This window comes from Bufo bufo, chromosome 3 (assembly GCF_905171765.1).
Source record: "Bufo bufo chromosome 3, aBufBuf1.1, whole genome shotgun sequence".
In the NCBI taxonomy this organism is placed as follows: domain Eukaryota; kingdom Metazoa; phylum Chordata; class Amphibia; order Anura; family Bufonidae; genus Bufo; species Bufo bufo.
The window spans coordinates 523,663,282-523,681,325 of record NC_053391.1 but is presented as its reverse complement, the minus strand read 5'-3'; positions in this window follow the sequence as shown (position 1 = coordinate 523,681,325).

The following is an 18,044-nucleotide window of genomic DNA, read 5'->3' as shown; positions in this document are numbered from 1 at the left end:
AGACAATATGCCCAAAGAGTGACCCCTATCCAAAATGGTATTAAGTATTTTCTGACAAGGGAGGAGAGGGCTGCAATCCAATGAGAGATAGATATTGGAGTCTTTCAACAATTCCAGAATCTGATTCTTGTAAAGCTCACTATCAAGGATTACGACCGCTCCTCCCTTGTCAGCTTTCCGTATCACAACATCTTGCATATTTTGTAATTCTAGAAAGGCTTTATGTTCATTTTTTGTCAGATTGTTTTTCAACACTTTTTCATCTGAGATAGCTTTCAAAGCACATAGATCCCTCTGGATCAAATCCTGAAATCTGTCAAGGGCCTCGGATCGGGACTGTATAGGGTAAAAGCTCTTGTTAGAGGTTTTGTATGTGGTGGATCTATTACACATACAGTCCCCATCCGGGCCCCCACACATCTCCTGGAGTGAAGGAATCTGCACTAGGTCTGCAAAGGTAAAACATGGACACATATTTTCAGTTGTTTTCAGATGGGGACTGTATGTGTAATAGATCCACCACATACAAAACCTCTAACAAGAGCTTTTACCCTATACATTCCCGATCCGAGGTTCTTGACAGATTTCAGGATTTGATCCAGAGGGATCTATGTGCTTTGAAAGCTATCTCAGATGAAAAAGTGTTGAAAAACAATCTGACAAAAAATGAACATAAAGCCTTTCTAGAATTACAAAATATGCAAGATGTTGTGATACGGAAAGCTGACAAGGGAGGAGCGGTCGTAATCCTTGAAAGTGAGCTTTACAAGAATCAGATTCTGGAATTGTTGAAAGACTCCAATATCTATCTCTCATTGGATTGCAGCCCTCTCCTCCCTTGTCAGAAAATACTTAATACCATTTTGGATAGGGTTCACTCTTTGGGCATATTGTCTAAAAGAGAAGTTGAGTTTATGTATGTGGAACATGCAATTACACCCATTTTTCACGCGCTCCCCAAAATCCATAAACCAGGTTTCCCTCCCCCACTACGCCCAATTGTGGCAGGTATCGGCTCATACTCCGAAAATTTATCAGAGTGGGCAGATTCCCTGTTACAACCACTTGTGCCATTAATACCGGGGTACCTAAGAGACACTGGTACAGTTTTGGGTAATTTTCTCTCTTTTGACTGGCATAAAAACTTTATATGGGTGACAGCAGATATTTCCTCATTATATACAAACATTCCCCACCAATCCGCTATTGTTGCTTTAAAATGGTTTTTAGAACATTACAGTAACTATACTCTAGAACTGCAGGAATTTTTATGTTCGGTTATGGATTTTTTGATGAGACATAATTTTTTTATGTTCAACAAAAAATATTATTTACAGCAATCAGGAATCCCTATGGGAGCTAAATACTCACCGTCAATAGCAAATATATATATGGCGTGGTGGGAGAATAGTTTCCTTTTTTCTGACAACAATCCCTACAGAGAAGATTTTAAATGGTGCGGTCGTTACATCGACGATATGTTGTGGGTTTGGCAGGGGGACACAGAGAGAATAGCTGATTGTATAGAATATTTGAACAATTGTACTACATCAATAAAACTCACCTTCTCCAGCGACCCAGAGAAAATTGTTTTTCTGGATCTATGTCTGGAGGGCGATAATGACACCAGCAGGGTGGTCACATACACCCATAGAAAGCCTACAGCTGGCAATACTATTCTCTCTGCCTCCTCCTGCCATCCACCACACGTCCTAAAAAATATCCCCAAGGGAGAAATGATAAGGGCTAAGAGTAATTGCTCTACCCAAGAGCTCTTTGAAAGAGAGGCTAAAAATATTGCAGCCAGATTAAAAGTGAGAGGCTATACCCAAACCAATATTAATAGAGGCATTAATTTTGCCAGATCAAAAAATAGAGAAACCCTTATTTTTCCAAAAATAAATAAAAATAAGAACATAGACAATGAGAACAAAAATGTTAATGGGGACATAAATGACAGGGAGCGCAAAAATATAATGATAAAAGAAAACACCACTAATAAAGAAAAACCTATCACCTTTACTACCAATTATAGTAGAGATTATTTTAAGATTTGCAAAATCATACGTAAACATCTCCATGTTTTGAACTATAATGAAGAATGGAAAAATATAGCATCCACAGGGATAAGATGTGTAGCAAAAAGAGCCCCTACAGTGGGCCAAAAAATCAGCCCAAGTTTATTTAGGGAAAATTTTCCTAGAACAAACACCTGGCCTAAAATAAACGGGAACTATAAATGCGGCAGCAAAAAATGTATTTGCTGTCGACACATGCTTATCTCAAAAGAGGTCACATCTATGGCCAATAACAAAAAACATATGCTAAAACAATATATAAACTGTAAAACAGACCATGTAGTATATGTTATAACATGTAAAATATGCAACCTACAATATGTGGGTTGTACCACCAATGAACTGAAGGTGCGTATAAGAAAACATTTGAGCGATGTCCCTCATTTTATGTCTCGCAATGTTTCAGCGGCAACAAGACATTTTGCCACTGTTCACAAGGGCGATATCTCTGCGTTTTCTGTACAGGGAGTGGAGGTGGTCTCCACACCTGTCAGAGGAGGCGATCGCAAACAGAAGCTTCTAAGTAGGGAAACATATTGGATGTTCATTTTAGACACTTGCATACCAAAGGGTTTGAATAGAAAGCATGATTTAACCTTGCAGTATATGTAGTGCACCAATATATTTATGTTTTTTGAATGTGAAAGTCTGTGAAGCACTGCGTCCCCACCCACGTGTTCCTGGGAGGATCTCCTAATTCAGGAACACCTGGGTCTGGGACACAGTCTCCAATTAATCAGAGAAGGAGGAGTAATCCATTTGTGTGGTATATAAAGCATTTGTTTTTAGTACACCTTTGTATTGTCTTGAAGAAGGGCTCAATACCACAGCCCGAAACGCGTCACAATCTTTCTGTGTCTCTCCATGTGACGTTTTGTTGGATTTTATACTACAAGCCGAATAAAGAAAACTTTTTATATGCTGAAGCTGGAATCAACCTTTATTTTTGTTCTTGAATATATAGCACTATATTCAAAATTTTCGCGAATTATCAAATGGACTTTTTACGATAAAAATTTCCGATTCGAATATTCACGCTCAACACTAATTTCAACCCAAAAGCCAGTATCTCAGAAAATTTGTCTATTGTGCAAAAGTTCAATATTATAGACTCATGGTGTCACATTCTAATCAGCTAATCAATGCAAAACACCTGCAAAGGTTTTTTATGCCTTTTTACCCCTTCATGGCCATTTTTCACCTTAAGGACCAGGCCATTTTTTGCAAATCTGACATGTCATCTTATGTGGTGATAAATTTAAAACGCTTTTACCTATCCAGGCCATTCTGAGATTCTTTTCTCGTCACATATTATACTTCATGACATTGGTAAAATTGAGTAAAAAAATATATTTTTACTTATTAAAACAATTCCAAATTTATCAAATTTCAAAATTTCAATTTCTCTACATTTATAATGGATAGTAATGCCTCCAAAAATAGTTATTACTTTATATTCCCCATATGTGTACTTCATGTTTGGATCATTTTGTGAATACAATTTTATTTTTTGGGGACGTTAGAAGGCTTAAAAGTTTAGAAGCAAATCTTGAAAATTTTTAGAAAACTCTTTTTAGGACCAGTTCAGGTCTGAAGTCACTTTGTGAGGCTTACATAATAGAAACCACCCAAAAATGACCCCATTTTACACACTACATTACAAACTTTGTTAACTCTTTAGGTGTTCCACAATAATTAATTGGAAAATAGAGATGACATTTCCGAATTTCAAATTTTTGACAGATTTTTCCATTTTTAACCATTTTTTCCAGTTACAAAGCAAGGGTTAACAGCCAAACAAAACTCAACATTTATGGCCCTGATTCTGTAGTTTACAGAAACACCCTATATGTTGTCATAAACTGCTGTACGGGCACATGGCATTGGGCAGAAGTAAAGGAACGCCATATGGTTATTCGAAAGCAGATTTCACTGGGATAATTTTAAGCTGCCATGTCACATTTGAAGACCCCCTGATGCACCCCTAGAGTGGAAACTCCAAAAAATTGACTTCATTTTAGAAACTTGACCCCTCAAGGTATACAAAACTGATTTTACTAACTTTGTTAACCCTTTAGGTGGTCCACAAGAATTAATGGAATATAGAGATGAAATTTCTGAATTTCACTTTTTTGTTAGATTTTCCATTTTAATCCCTTTTTTACAGTTACAAAGCGAGGGTTAACAGCCAAAGAAAACTCAATATTTATAGCCGTGATTCTGTAGTTTACAGAAACACCCCATATGTGGTCGTAAACTGCTGTACAGGCACATGGCATTGCACAGAAGAAAAGGAACGCCATACAGTTTTTGGAAGGCAGATTTTGCTGGACTGTTTTTTTTTTTTTACACCATGTCCCATTTGAAGTCACCCTGATGCACCCCTAGAGTAGAAACTCCAAAAAAGTGACGCCATTTTGGAAACTATGTGATAAGGTAGCAGTTTTGTTGGTACTATTTTAGGGTACATATGATTTTTGGTTGCTCTATATTAGATTTTTTTGAGGCAAGGTAACAAGAAATAGCTGTTTTGGTACAGTTTTTATTTTTTGTTATTTACAACAATCATTTGACAGGTTATATCATGTGGTATTTTTATAGAGCAGGTTGTTACGGACGCGACAATACCAAATATGACAACTTTTTTGGTTGTTTGTTTCAGTTTTACGTAACAAAGCATTTTTTTTTTTATTATATTTTTTGTGTCTCCTCCACATTCTGAAATCCGTAGTTTTATTTATTTTTTGGGCGACTGTCTTGTGTAGGGGCTCTGTTTTTTTGGTATGAGATGACTGTTTGATTGGTACTATTATAGGGTGCACATGACTTTTTGATCGCTTGCTATTACACTTTTTGTGATGTAACAAAATGAAAAAAATAGCTTTTTTCACATAGTTTTTATTTGAATTTTTTTTATGGTAGTCACCTGAGGGGTTAGGTCATGTGATATTTTTATAGAGCAGTTTATTACGGATGCGGTGATACCTTATGTCTACTTTTTTTTTTATTTATGTAAGTTTTACACAATGATTTCATTTTTTAAACAAATAATCCTGTTTTAGTGTCTCCATAGTCTGAGAGTTATAGTATTTTCCATTTTATGGACGATTTATCTTAGGTAGAGTATGATTTTTGCGGAATAAGATGACATTTTGATTGACACTATTTCGGGGTGCGTATGACTTTTTGATCTCTTGCTATTACACTTTTTGTGATGTAAGGTGACAAAAAAATAGATTTTTTCACACCATTTTTATTTTTATTTTTGACGGTATTCACCTGAGGGGTTACATTATGTGATATTTTTATAGAGCAGGTTATTACGGATGCGGCGATACCTAATATGTATATTTTATTTATTTATGTAAGTTTTACACAATGATTTCATTTTTGACAAAAAAATAAAATCATGTTTTAGTGTCTCCATAGTCTGAGAGCCATAGTTTTTTCAGATTATCTTAGGTATGGTATGATTTTTGCAAGATGAGATGTCGGTTTGATTGGCACTATTTTGGGTTGCGTATGACTTTTTGATCGCTTGCTATTACACTTTTCGTGATGTAAGGTGACAAAAAATAGCTTTTTTTAGACAGTTTCCTCTTACTTTATGAAGCGTCCTGTTGCCTTGGAAGTTGCACTTTTAGCAGCATTATACTTACGTGCGCTGTCTGTGGCCGGCCGGGCGCTCCTCCTACTGGTAAGTGACAGGTCTGTGCTATAAGCAATGCGCCGCACAGACCTTTCACTTACCAGTAGGAGGAGCGCCGGCCGGCCACAGACAGCGCATGTAAGTATAATGCTGCTAAAAGTGCTAGGTAACCATGGCAGCCAGGACTGCAGTAGCGTCCTCGCTGCCATGGTAATCGATCGGAGCCCCAGCAATTAAACTGGGACTCTGATCGGAACTGCTGCTCCGCTGCCACCAATGATGGGGGGGAGAGGGGAAGCCGCACTGGACACCAATCATTTTAATACTGGGGAGGGGGATCTGGCCCCCTGCTGCCTGGCAGCACCTGATCTCTTACAGGGGGCTGTGATCCGCACAATTAACCCCTCAGGTGCGGCACTTGAGGCATTAATTGTGCGGATCACAGCCCCCTGTAAGATATCGGGTACTGCCTGGCAGCAGGGAGCAGTTATGTACACAGTTCTTAGCATATTCTAACTTGAAGCATCCCCATCACCATGGAAATACCTCTGTGTTAGAATATACTGTCGGATCTGAGTTTTCACGATCGTGAAAACTCAGATCTGAAAAAGCTTATACCATTATTTTCCGTTATAACCATGTTATAACGGAAAATAATAAAGTGAAGTTCGGGTCCCCATTGACTTCAATCGGGTTCGGATCAAGTTCGGGTCCCGAACCTGAACGGTTCGGCCGAACTCCCCGAACCGGAACATCTAGGTGTTCGCTCAACTCTAGCTATCAGACATGTTCAGAGAACTCTACTGCATTTGGGGCTCTGAAGCAGATGTATGGTCACTGCACCTCTGTTAAGTAAGTTGCTTTGCCAGAAATGCATAATATTTTTGAGGCAGTATTACGAATTGGATCCTTACTGATTGAAACAGTTTCCTTCTCTGATGAGTCATGTTTTCTGCTTCATTGAATGGATGGATGTTAGCGTGTTAGGCAAGAAACATCAGTGAACAATTACTTGAAAAACACAAGCTGGTGGTGGTGGCGATATGGTCTGAGAAATGTTTTCATGGCATTTAGTGTGTCCACCTATCCTTGCAGATCACATACACCCATACATGCTGATACCATCTGCCCCAGGGAAGACTATCTTCAAGCAAGACAATGTGACTTGTCACATGGCTATAAATGAACAATATTAGTTGAGAGTGCATTACCAAGACTTCCAAGTACTTCCCCTAAATTCACCAGACTTGAACCTTGAACCCAATCGAGCATCTATGGGACAACCTCAATTGTTGTGTTTGCCTTAGGTGGTGCAGATTCTGGGTCTCCCGCATCAACATTTGGTTTAACACAGGTCATGTAGCCATACTGACTGGCTATAGCAGTGACATGTCCCCCATGCGTCATATTACTGATTCACTGTTATGGCCAGTTATTGGCTGCAGTGGCCATGTGACCCACATTTAAGTGGATGTTCAAGCAAGGACACCCAAGACCTGCAGTGCCTGAAGGGTCCGGTCACACTGTGAGGTCTGCACAAATGGTCCCCGGGGTGAGCAACCCCTTTAAAGTCACACGTTAGCCAACAGTTATACCAGTTTTTGTTTATAATACATAGATGTGAGGTGCCAATTTTAGCTTGTACAATAGGAATGATAGCTTTTTAGCATATGGAGATAATGATTAGTGATGAGCGGCAGGTGCCATATTCGATTTCGACGAAATTTGCGAATATTCGATAGAATATTCGTTTTATATTCGTTGAAATCGAATATTCGTCATTATTCTTGTGATCGCGATTAATATGCGATTTAAATAATCGCGTATTGCGATTTTAACTTAAAGGCTACTCTCCTATTGAAATAGCAATGCGATTAATTCAAGTTATAATAATCGAATTTCGATTTTAACTTAGCACTGCTATATTCCATATTCGTTAATTCTAGCTTAATATGGAATATAACAGTGCTAAGTTAAAATCGAAATTCGATTATTATAACTTGATTTTTATTTTTTTATTGTTATATTTTTTTCTTTCCCACTTCCCTAAAGTTGTTCTTACCTGTCCTTTGGATTCCTGGCTTCCTGGCTGCTCCAGTCAGTGCCCGTTGCCACTTCTGCCGACTTCCGTGCTCATGGAGTGTCCCCATCACCATGGGAACGTCTCCATATACTAGAATGTACTGTCGGATTTGAGAATTACGTGAAAAATCGCAATTCGATTATTTCAAGTTATAATAATCGAATTTCGATTTTAACTTAGCACTGCTATATTTAATTCTAGCCTAATATGGAATATAGCAGTGCTAAGTTAAAATCGAAATTCGATTATTATAACTTGAATTAATCGAATTGCGATTTCAACTTGGACCTGGTTTACTATGGTTGGCTTGGTAGAATTAGCGAATATGACGAATGTATTCGTCATATTCCACAAAACGAATAAACGAATGTATTCGTCATATTCCACAAAACGAAGATAACGAAGTATTCTGTATCTTCGTTTTAGCTACCTATTCGTCAACTTCGCTAATTCTAGCAATCAAATAGGAAAGTTTACTATAGAGACAGCTAAGTTTAATTCGCTATGCGATTATATGACTGCTTTTTTTTTTTTAAATAAATAGAATAATTATAATACCTGATAATTATTATAATTATTCTATTTATAAAAAAAAGCAAAGTAATATAATCGCATAGCGAATTAAACTTAGCTGTCTCTATAGTAAACTTTCCTATATGATTGCTAGAATTAGCGAAGTTGATGAATAGATAGCTAAAACGAAGATGCAGAATACTTCGTTATCTTCGTTTTGTGGAATATGACAAATACATTTGTTATCTTCGTTTTGTGGAATATGACGAATACATTCGTCATATTCGCTAATTCTACCAAGCCAACCATAGTAAACCAGGTCCAAGTTGAAATCGCAATTCGATTAATTCAAGTTATAATAATCGAATTTCGATTTTAACTTAGCACTGCTATATTCCATATTAGGCTAGAATTAAATATAGCAGTGCTAAGTTAAAATCGAAATTCGATTATTATAACTTGAAATAATCGAATTGCGATTTTTCACGTAATTCTCAAATCCGACAGTACATTCTAGTATATGGAGACGTTCCCATGGTGATGGGGACGCTCCATGAGCACGGAAGTCGGCAGAAGTGGCAACGGGCACTGACTGGAGCAGCCAGGAATCCAAAGGACAGGTAAGAACAACTTTAGGGAAGTGGGAAAGAAAAAAATATAACAATAAAAAAAAATAAAAAAATTTTTTAAAAAAGAATATTCGAAATATCAAATTTATATCACCATATTCGAAATATTCGCGAATTAGCGAAGTGCCGATAATCGCGAAAAAAATTTGATATTCGGATATTCGCGCTCAACACTAATAATGATATGCTAATCAAGTGCCTTGTATGATATGCAGCCTAAGTATAAGGTGAAGGGGCACTCACTTGATATCAGTCGCCCCTTTTTTCAGGTGTACCACGATGCCAGTGCAATTTTTATCCATGGAGACTATAATTAACAGTACACTGTTTGACAGATCAGGAAGTCAGTTATGTTCAAGCTGTTGGCCTTTTCTATGCTTTGGGCTGTGGTTTGCTCCTATTGGTCTGCTGCCTGACTTTGTTATAGTCTCCTTGTTCAGATAGAACCAGAGACTTGTAGTAAGTTCAGCTTCTGCCTCCTCCTGAAAGCTTCACCTCCTCCTGAGCTGTGGCAGCTGGAGCCTCTGCTTCTTTCTTCTGCTATGCTACCTAGGTTTTTTCAAGGTTCTGCTGCCAACCTTCACTGCTATAGCCCTGTTTTTCTATCTCATGGTAGGAGGCGGGAGGCATGGCACAGACAGGCATGATGAAATCTTTGCATTACACTAGCCTGTGCTGAGATGGGAGCCTTAAAGGTTGTAGATTAGAAGTGGCATATTTGCATGCAGCTATATTTGACAGCGGCACGGTGCAAGGGACCTTTTTTTATTTTTATTATTTTCAAAAGCTTTATTGAAAAATAAATATCTGTTACATTCACATCAATTCAATGAGACGAGGGAGTAGACTCCCCTTTTACAAAGAAGTGTTCTGGTAACAAATATCAAACACAGAACAGTATAACAACACTAAGGATGTATGTTAACAATGCTTTGTTCTACGTTTCTGCTATCCGGGTCTAGTGGGAGGAGTCGAAGAAGTATACCAAAAAGACTGTTTACCAAGTCAGAGTAAATGACTAAATTAGAGGAAGCCTCTAAAGGATCTCCAGCTTTCCCAAAGAGATCTAAATTTGTGGTAGGATCTATTTTCCCAAGCCGCAATCTCCTTAAATCTGTAAATAGTCGACCTTGTTGAACCAGTGATCGAGGGAAGGAAGGTTAGATGACAACCATTGGGGGAAATTAGGAGTCTGGCAGTTTTAATTAGGATCTTGAAAAGAGGGGTAACTTTTGTTTTGTGGTCTTGTGGCAAACCCAATAGAGCTAACGATGGTGAGGGGGTGATGTTGGAATTGCAAATTTTGTTGCAATTTTTAAATATATTATTCCACCAACTAAGGATGGAAGGACACGCCCACCAAATATGTAGCATTGTTCCACGTCCCTCCCCGCATCTCCAGCAGGCGTCTGTTCCACTTTTATCATAACGGCAGGTAACATCAGGCGTTTTGTACCATCTAGTTAATACTTTATATCCATTTTCCTGGATTCTGGTACATCTTGAGGATGTATGTGGCGTTTTGAAAAGTAGTATTTAATCTTCAGGTGAAAACTGGGTATTTAAATCTTTTTCTCATTGGCTTATGAAGGAAGGTTTGGGAGGCGAGATGGGCGTACTGAGGTACCTGTAGAGCGAGGATATGGGTTTCCGTGGGGGAGAGTGGTTATGGATAAGGCTTTCGAGCCAGGTGAGAGGTCTAAGTAGAGAATCTAAAGGGATGTTTTTGTTTATGTAAGCAGAAAAGATAGCAAGTGGGGTTGGGATCTGATCCCCGGGAGGGATGAGATGAGGGAGTCCTGGACTATTCTGCATGTCTCGTTCCTCAAAAATATGGAGAGAATAGACACTTCAGAGCGGCGTATGTTGTGGGGAACACTTTGTCTGAGTTCTAGAGGGGCTAAACCAATAACATCTCTGACCTGGATCAGGGGAAAAGGAGACGGAAAACCCCACTTTGAGCTTTGAAGCCATTTCCAGGCCTCAAGAGTAGCTATTGCCAGGGATTTATGTTTGTAGGTTGAAAAAATATCGTGGTGAGGGTCCACAAGTAAGGCTCTTAGGGTCGGGAGATATTTAGGGGTCTCCATATCTACCCAAGATTTTTGTTCAGGGCATCTAAACCAGTCTAGGGTTCTGGAGAGAAGTATGGCCCTATTGTATAATAGGGGGTTTGGAAGGCCTATACCCCCATGAGTTCTAGATCTCTGTAGGGTATTGATGTTAATTCTTGCTTTTTTACCATTCCATATGAAGGAACAAATGGCTTGTTCCAAGGAATGAAAAAATGAGTCAGGGATAGGGATGGGAAGGACCTGGAGGAGGTAGTTTAGCCTGGGTAGGACCTGTGACATGAACATATTTTTACATCCAAACCAAGATAGTAAGGGGGGGTTTAGGGTTGCTAGTTGCTTTTTAATGGAGCCAAGCAGAGGGAGATAGTTCAGTTTGTATAGTGATGAGGGATCCGGGTGGATTTTTTCTCCTAAATATGTTATGTGGGGTGAGTCCCAGTTAAAAGGTGAGGAATGGAGTAATTTGGACCTAAGCTTGGGGCTGAGTCCCATGATAAGAATGTGGGACTTTTTCATGTATATTTTAAAGTTGGAGAAAAAGCTAAATTTGTCCAGGGTGGTGTAGATATGCTGTAGAGAGGTTTCAGGGTTGGAGGACATTATTAAGAGGTCATCAGCAAATGCTGCAATTTTATGCTCTTGATCCCCTAATTTCAGACCTACAATGTCAGTCTCTGATCGTATGAGAGCAAGGAGGGGTTTAATCATTAGGACAAAGATTAAGGGGGAGAGGGGGCATCCCTGTCTAGTCCCATTTCTTATGGGAAATGGTTGTGAGGTGGTGTCATTAATCAGCACCGACGCCGAGGCATTGGTGTACATAGCTTTGATAGAACGTATAAAAGCTAAAGGTATACCGAACTGCATCATAGTGCTGTACATAAAATTCCAGTGAATTCGGTCGAATGCTTTTTTGGCGTCGGTGCTGATCAGGACTAAGGGAAGATGGTGTTTTGAGGCGTGAAGTATGGCATTTATTAGTCTTGCTGTGTTATCCTTTCCCTCTCTTCCTTTGATAAAACCTGTTTGGTCCCTATGGACAAGTTTGGGTAGAAGAGGGGCAAGTCGGTTTGCCAGTAATTTGGCCAATAGTTTTAAGTCTATGTTTAGAAGAGATATAGGGCGGTAGTTGCCACATTCGGTAGGGTCTTTCCCTTCTTTGGGTATAATAGTTATGTTAGCTTTTGTCATCTCCTGAGAGAGAGGGTCACCTTGTAAGGATTGGTTGCAGACATTGAGCAGGTGAGGGAGGAGGATGGTTTGAAAAGAGCGGAAGTAGAAAGCTGGGAACCCATCCTGGCCGGGGGCCTTCCCTTTAGGGAACTGTTTTATTGCTAAAAGAAGTTTGTCGCTAGTAAATGGAGAGTTTAGGGCTTTTGTATGGTTTTCATTAATTTGGGGTATGTTAACAGAGCGGAGGAAGAGGTCTATCAAGTCTTGATGTGTATAGTTCGGGGTGTCACCTTTCTGGGGAGGAAGGTTATATAGGAAGCTATAATAATTTTTGAATCTCTGAGATATGTTGTGTGTATTAGTGAGTAAGGTGCCTTCATTACTGCAAATTTTACAAATATAGTTTTGGGCCTTTCTTTTTTTGATTCTAGACATCATAAATTCGGACACTTTATCACCATGAGCGAAGTATTTATATTGTGCGTGAAGGAAATATTTAGCTGATTGGGTGTTTAGTTGTTTTTTATAGTTCGGCTCTTAGGAGCATTAACTTAGATAAATGTGAGTCCAGCAAGGATCTCTTATGAAGGGCCTCTATATCTCTAATATCCTTCAGGAGGGAGTCAATGCGAGCAAGTCTTAGTTTTTTTGTATATGAGCCTAAGCTTATCAGTTGCCCCCGGATAAAGGCTTTGTGAGTGTCCCAAAGGGTATATGGATGGATATCAGGGGTATTGTTGGTCGAGAAAAATTCTCCCAGCCAATTATGGACCTTTTCTTTATTTTCTGGGGTTTGCATCAACTGCTCATTGAGTTTCCAGTGAAACATTATTAAAGGCCTATTAGGGGTGAGTATATGTATCCATAAAGGGGCATGATCGGATAGGCTAATAGAGCCTATTTGGGCCTTAGTGCATAACTGGATGTGTTCAGAGGAAATAAAGAGATAGTCCAAGCGCTGGTATGAACCATGCGGGTTGGAATAAAAGGTATAATCCTTAACATTGGGGTGTAAGGTTCTCCAGACGTCAACCAGGCGCCGGTCATAGAGAGACTTTGTCAATTTACTTAAAGCTTTACTAGCGATAGCAGACTTTTGGGATGAGGAGTCTACCGGGGAGACAAACGTAAGGTTAAGGTCTCCTCCCAAAACAGTCACTCCTTCTCTAAAGTGATCAAACATCTGAAGAGTTTTGTTAAGCCATGCTGCCTGATTGACGTTTGGAGCATAAACATTAATAAATGTATAAACCTGGTTTGCTATATTACCATTTAAATTTATAAATCTACCCTCAGGGTCTTGGATATGGTCCAAGTAGATGAATGGTGTGTTCCTACTGAAGCCTACACTAACTCCCCTAGAAGCAGATGATTCAGAACCACAATGGTACCAAGTGGAGAAGTAAGCGTGGGAGACATTTGGGTAATGATTAAGTCTAAAATGTGTCTCCTGGAGGAGAACCACAGAGCAGCCCCTCTTTTTTAATTCAGAGAAAATTTGGCAGCGTTTGGAAGGAGCATTGAAACCCTTAACGTTATAAGAGGTACTTTGTAAATCCGCCATATAGGGTCATAAATTAGAGGGTACTGTCCCGCGGCTCCTCACCCCAGAGGGCACACAATTGAAATTCTCTGCATGGCACGGATAGACACATAATATTTCCTCCATCTGTGGGGAAATCAAGTAATCTGTAAAATAATATACATCCTGGAATAAAAAGGGAATTAACAGCATAATCAACAAGTAACCATACTAGCATAACTAGTTGTAAAAAGGCATAGTTTTGCCTGGGGTTGGATAGGGGGAGAAAAGAGAAATAACATGTTAGTTATCACCAAAAGCTTGGAGAACTGGCGGGCAGGGGAGGTTCAATTGTCCATAGGAAGTCATCTTGGTGCTGCTCTTCTGGAATTCCTAGGACTCTTTTGACGCTTAGGAGTACGTTGATGTTCCCATATGCCCGGATGTGGGATTTCGGGTAGATTGCCCAAATCCTGAATGGGGTCCCAGTTTTCGATCCTGAGGGGCTCTATCTGAAGATGATTGTAGATTGAGTCCAGATCAGTATAGTTGGATATAGAGAGTCTGCGTCCCTCAAACATAAAGGATAGGCCAAATGGAAAGGATCATCTATAAGGAATCCTGTGTTCTCTGAGCCAGCTTGTTAGAGATCTCAGGGCGCTTCTTTTGTCTAGGGTGGACTGGGCTAAATCTTGAAAGATTTGAATATCGTGACCGTCCCAGGATACTTTGCCGGATTGACAGGCTTTGTAAATGACTGCTTCCTTAACAGGGAAGCTGAGGAATTTACATATTATGTCCCTTGGTGGGGCTGAGGCGGCTGGTTTGGGCCTTAGGGCTCGGTGTGCCCTTTCAAGTATAACTTCATGGGCTGTTTCTGGCCCGAGGAGGGACATGCATATCTGCACCACTGTGCTGGGAATGTCACCTGTATTAACGGTCTCAGGGACACCCCTAAAACGCAAGTTGTTGAGCCTACCTCTATTTTCCTGATCTTCCAGGGAGCTGCAGAGGTAATTCATCTTAAGTTGGATGGCCTGGAAACGCTGGGACACTTCTGTCTGGTGCTGTTTTATGGCTTTCTGCGTGCTTTCCATTGTCTCAACTCGGCCTCCCACTTGTAAAATTTCCTGCTTGATCGCAGCGAGGTTGGAGCTTAGAGGGGATAGAATCTCTTTCAAGAAGGTGCGTGAAATAGGAAGGTTATCTGCGTCCTCCTCTCCTCCGGCGCATTGATCTGTCAGCTCAGGTTGTTTGGAGCGCGGGGCGCAGGTAGGGGTCGGCGCCATCTTGGTTTCTCTGGATACATGCAGTGCCGCCGCTTTTTTGATAAATTGATCCATCTCCCCGGAGGTGGGAGCACCTCTATCTTGTGCTGTGTGGTCTCCGGATCTGGGACCTCCAATTTTAATCATGATCTGTGCGCCAGCATATGATAAACAGGCTTCTGTGGTGATAACAGTCACGGAGCTGCAGCCTCAAGCATCCATGCTGTTACGGCGCTAGCTCTGGCCCCCAGGGGACCTTTTTTGAAACTGTACTGCTGCGTCCAGCTAGACAAAAAAGTTGTTCTCCTGGCATAATATTACTATTACTGGTCAAGATGCCGGGCCCATTTGGTGGAGACTCATTCCTCACCCCAGGTGTAAAACACAAGTTTTAATGAAACTTTTCCCTGAAAACTATAATCTGCTCTGCTTCTCCTGATGTGTATATATAGCATGCTGCCTACAGACTGCATTGCAATAAAATAGAATGACTTCTTTAGCTGAGGCATGCTATATATGCTACTGTATATGGAAAGCAGAAAATAGTCTCCAGTATTTGAGTACAGCTTTATCCTTTCTTTCAGTTGTTCACGTTTTACTTTGATGATTACAGTACTTGTAGAATGTAAATATTCTTGAACATTCTCCATGTAGTGATCCCAAATATACAATCTCTGGAAAAAATCCTTTTAGATTATTTCAAAACACTTGGAGGAATATGTGGGGGGTTGAGCCCGCACAACCTGCCTGTAGGTGCAGATCACTATGGCGAAATACATATACAAACGGAAAATGCAAATGTGATCGCACACTACATCCAGCACTCTGCCCTCCATGCTGGATGAGACATTGGTGTACATTTTGGCCAAAGCGTAATTAAGCCACTCACCGCGTCAAGGTCGTCTCACTTGAGTGGTCCCTAACTCCTGTTCCTACCTGTTTATGGGCCATAAACAGGTAGGAACAGGAGTTAGGGACCACTCAAGTGAGACGACCTTGACGCGGTGAGTGGCTTAATTACGATTTGGCCAAAATGTACACCAATGTCTCATCCAGCATAGAGGGCAGAGTGCTGGATGTAGTGTGCGATCACATTTGCATTTTCCACTTGGAGGAATATGTCTTCTATCCATCATATTTATAATACAGTATACTGTATATTTAGTAATTTTTAACAAAAAGAAATCTATTTACTACAAATGTGTTTGAATGTACCTTTGGATTTAAAGGGAGTCTGTCACCTACCTGACCGGTTTCAAACAGGTGACATTGTTTAGTGGGGCACAAAGACATGACTCACTAAGCTCAGGCCAGCCCTGTGGCTCTGTGACATCATATTTTCCTATAGGCTGTTCGTACATTACTGCCGGGCCCGGGCATGCGCACTGTTCTGCCCACTGTGGGCAAAGGGACAGGGATATGGAGTGAGCATGCACCAGTTACTGGTGTGAAATTGGCGCATGCGCACTGCATATCTCTGTGCCTCTGACCACAGTGGGCAGAACAGTGCGCATGCCCGGGCCCGGCAGTAATGCGCGAACAGCCTATAGGGAAATATGATGTCACAGAGCCACAGGGCTGGCCTTAGCTTACTGAGGGGTGGAGTTAGGCGCGAGTGAGGCGGGGGAACTTGGGCACTTTCAGAAAACTCCACGCCCCTGGGCACTTGCAATGGCTCATTAGCATATGATAAAAACAACTTTTTGGGCGATTTGAAGCATCTGAAGAACTAAACATTGGTAACATCTGTGCCATGTATTTATGCCCCACTGAACAATGTCACCTGTTTGAAATCGGTCAGGTAGGTGACAGACTCCCTTTAAGCCCAACATTTGCAAATCCATAATTAGAGCAGAAGTGCATCTGTGTTTTGAAGAAATTGATACCAAGTATTTGTACAGTAAGGAAAGAGAGGAAATTTGAATAACAACATTTACATTTATTTCCTTGCAGTCTTTCTTAGCCTTATCTTTATTTGTAAAACACACACCAATAATCTATAGTCCTATCTATCTATCTATCTATCTATCTATCTATCTATCTATCTATCTATCTATCCAACAGAATTTTAGCACTTGTAAATGATATGCTTGATATTTCAGTCTGAAATTGAGTACTCTAACAGATTATTAAAGCATATCGTATATAACAGCAATCATGTACAAACTGTGTAAGATTATTGGTTTCATTAAAATGTCCAATGAAGTGAAATACAAACACATAATTGCCTGGGTCGTACTTGAACTGCCATTTGATTATGGTCAACCTTTTGGCATTGGTACAAAGAGAAACATGCATGGAAATCTAGAAAAAGGTCAAAGAAGTGTAATGAACAATCTTGGATTATTTTTCATTTTTATTTGTTGTGTTCCTATTTATTATTTTATATGATCCTATTTGGAGAAAACCAGAAGGCTTACATCTTTGGAGACTGCAAAAAAGGTTAGTGTAGACTAGAGCTAGATGGATACTTTGAGTTGCAAAATCATAATGGTAAATTACAGCAACACTGGAAGATTACAACTGTGATATAGCCTGAAAAAGCTACATGACAATATGATCATCACAATTCGGCCACAGCATTTTCAGTGATTGATTATAGGGAGGTAAGCCACCCAGAAAGCAGGAGAATGATTCCTCCTGAAATTCACTCAAGAGTTTTTCAATATGAGGTGTGTTAACCATTGAAATATCACTGATTGTAAGATGAGAAATGCAGACATGTGGCAAAAGAAGGTTAGAAATCTGTCTCCCCATTTAACCTCCCAGCTAGAAGTCCTCACAGAAGAATCTGCTTTAAGGCTACTTTTACACTAGCTTTATTGCTGGATCTGGCAGGGTTCAGCAAAGGCACTTCCATTACTGATAATACAACAATCTGCATTCGTTATGAACGGATTCAGTTGTATTATCTTTAGCATACCCAAGACGGATCCGTCATGAATTCCATTGAAAGTCAATGGGGGACAGATACATTTTCAATTGTGTCAGAGAAAATGGATCTGTCCCCATTGACTTGCATTGTTGGTCATGACAATCCGTTTTGCTCTGCAT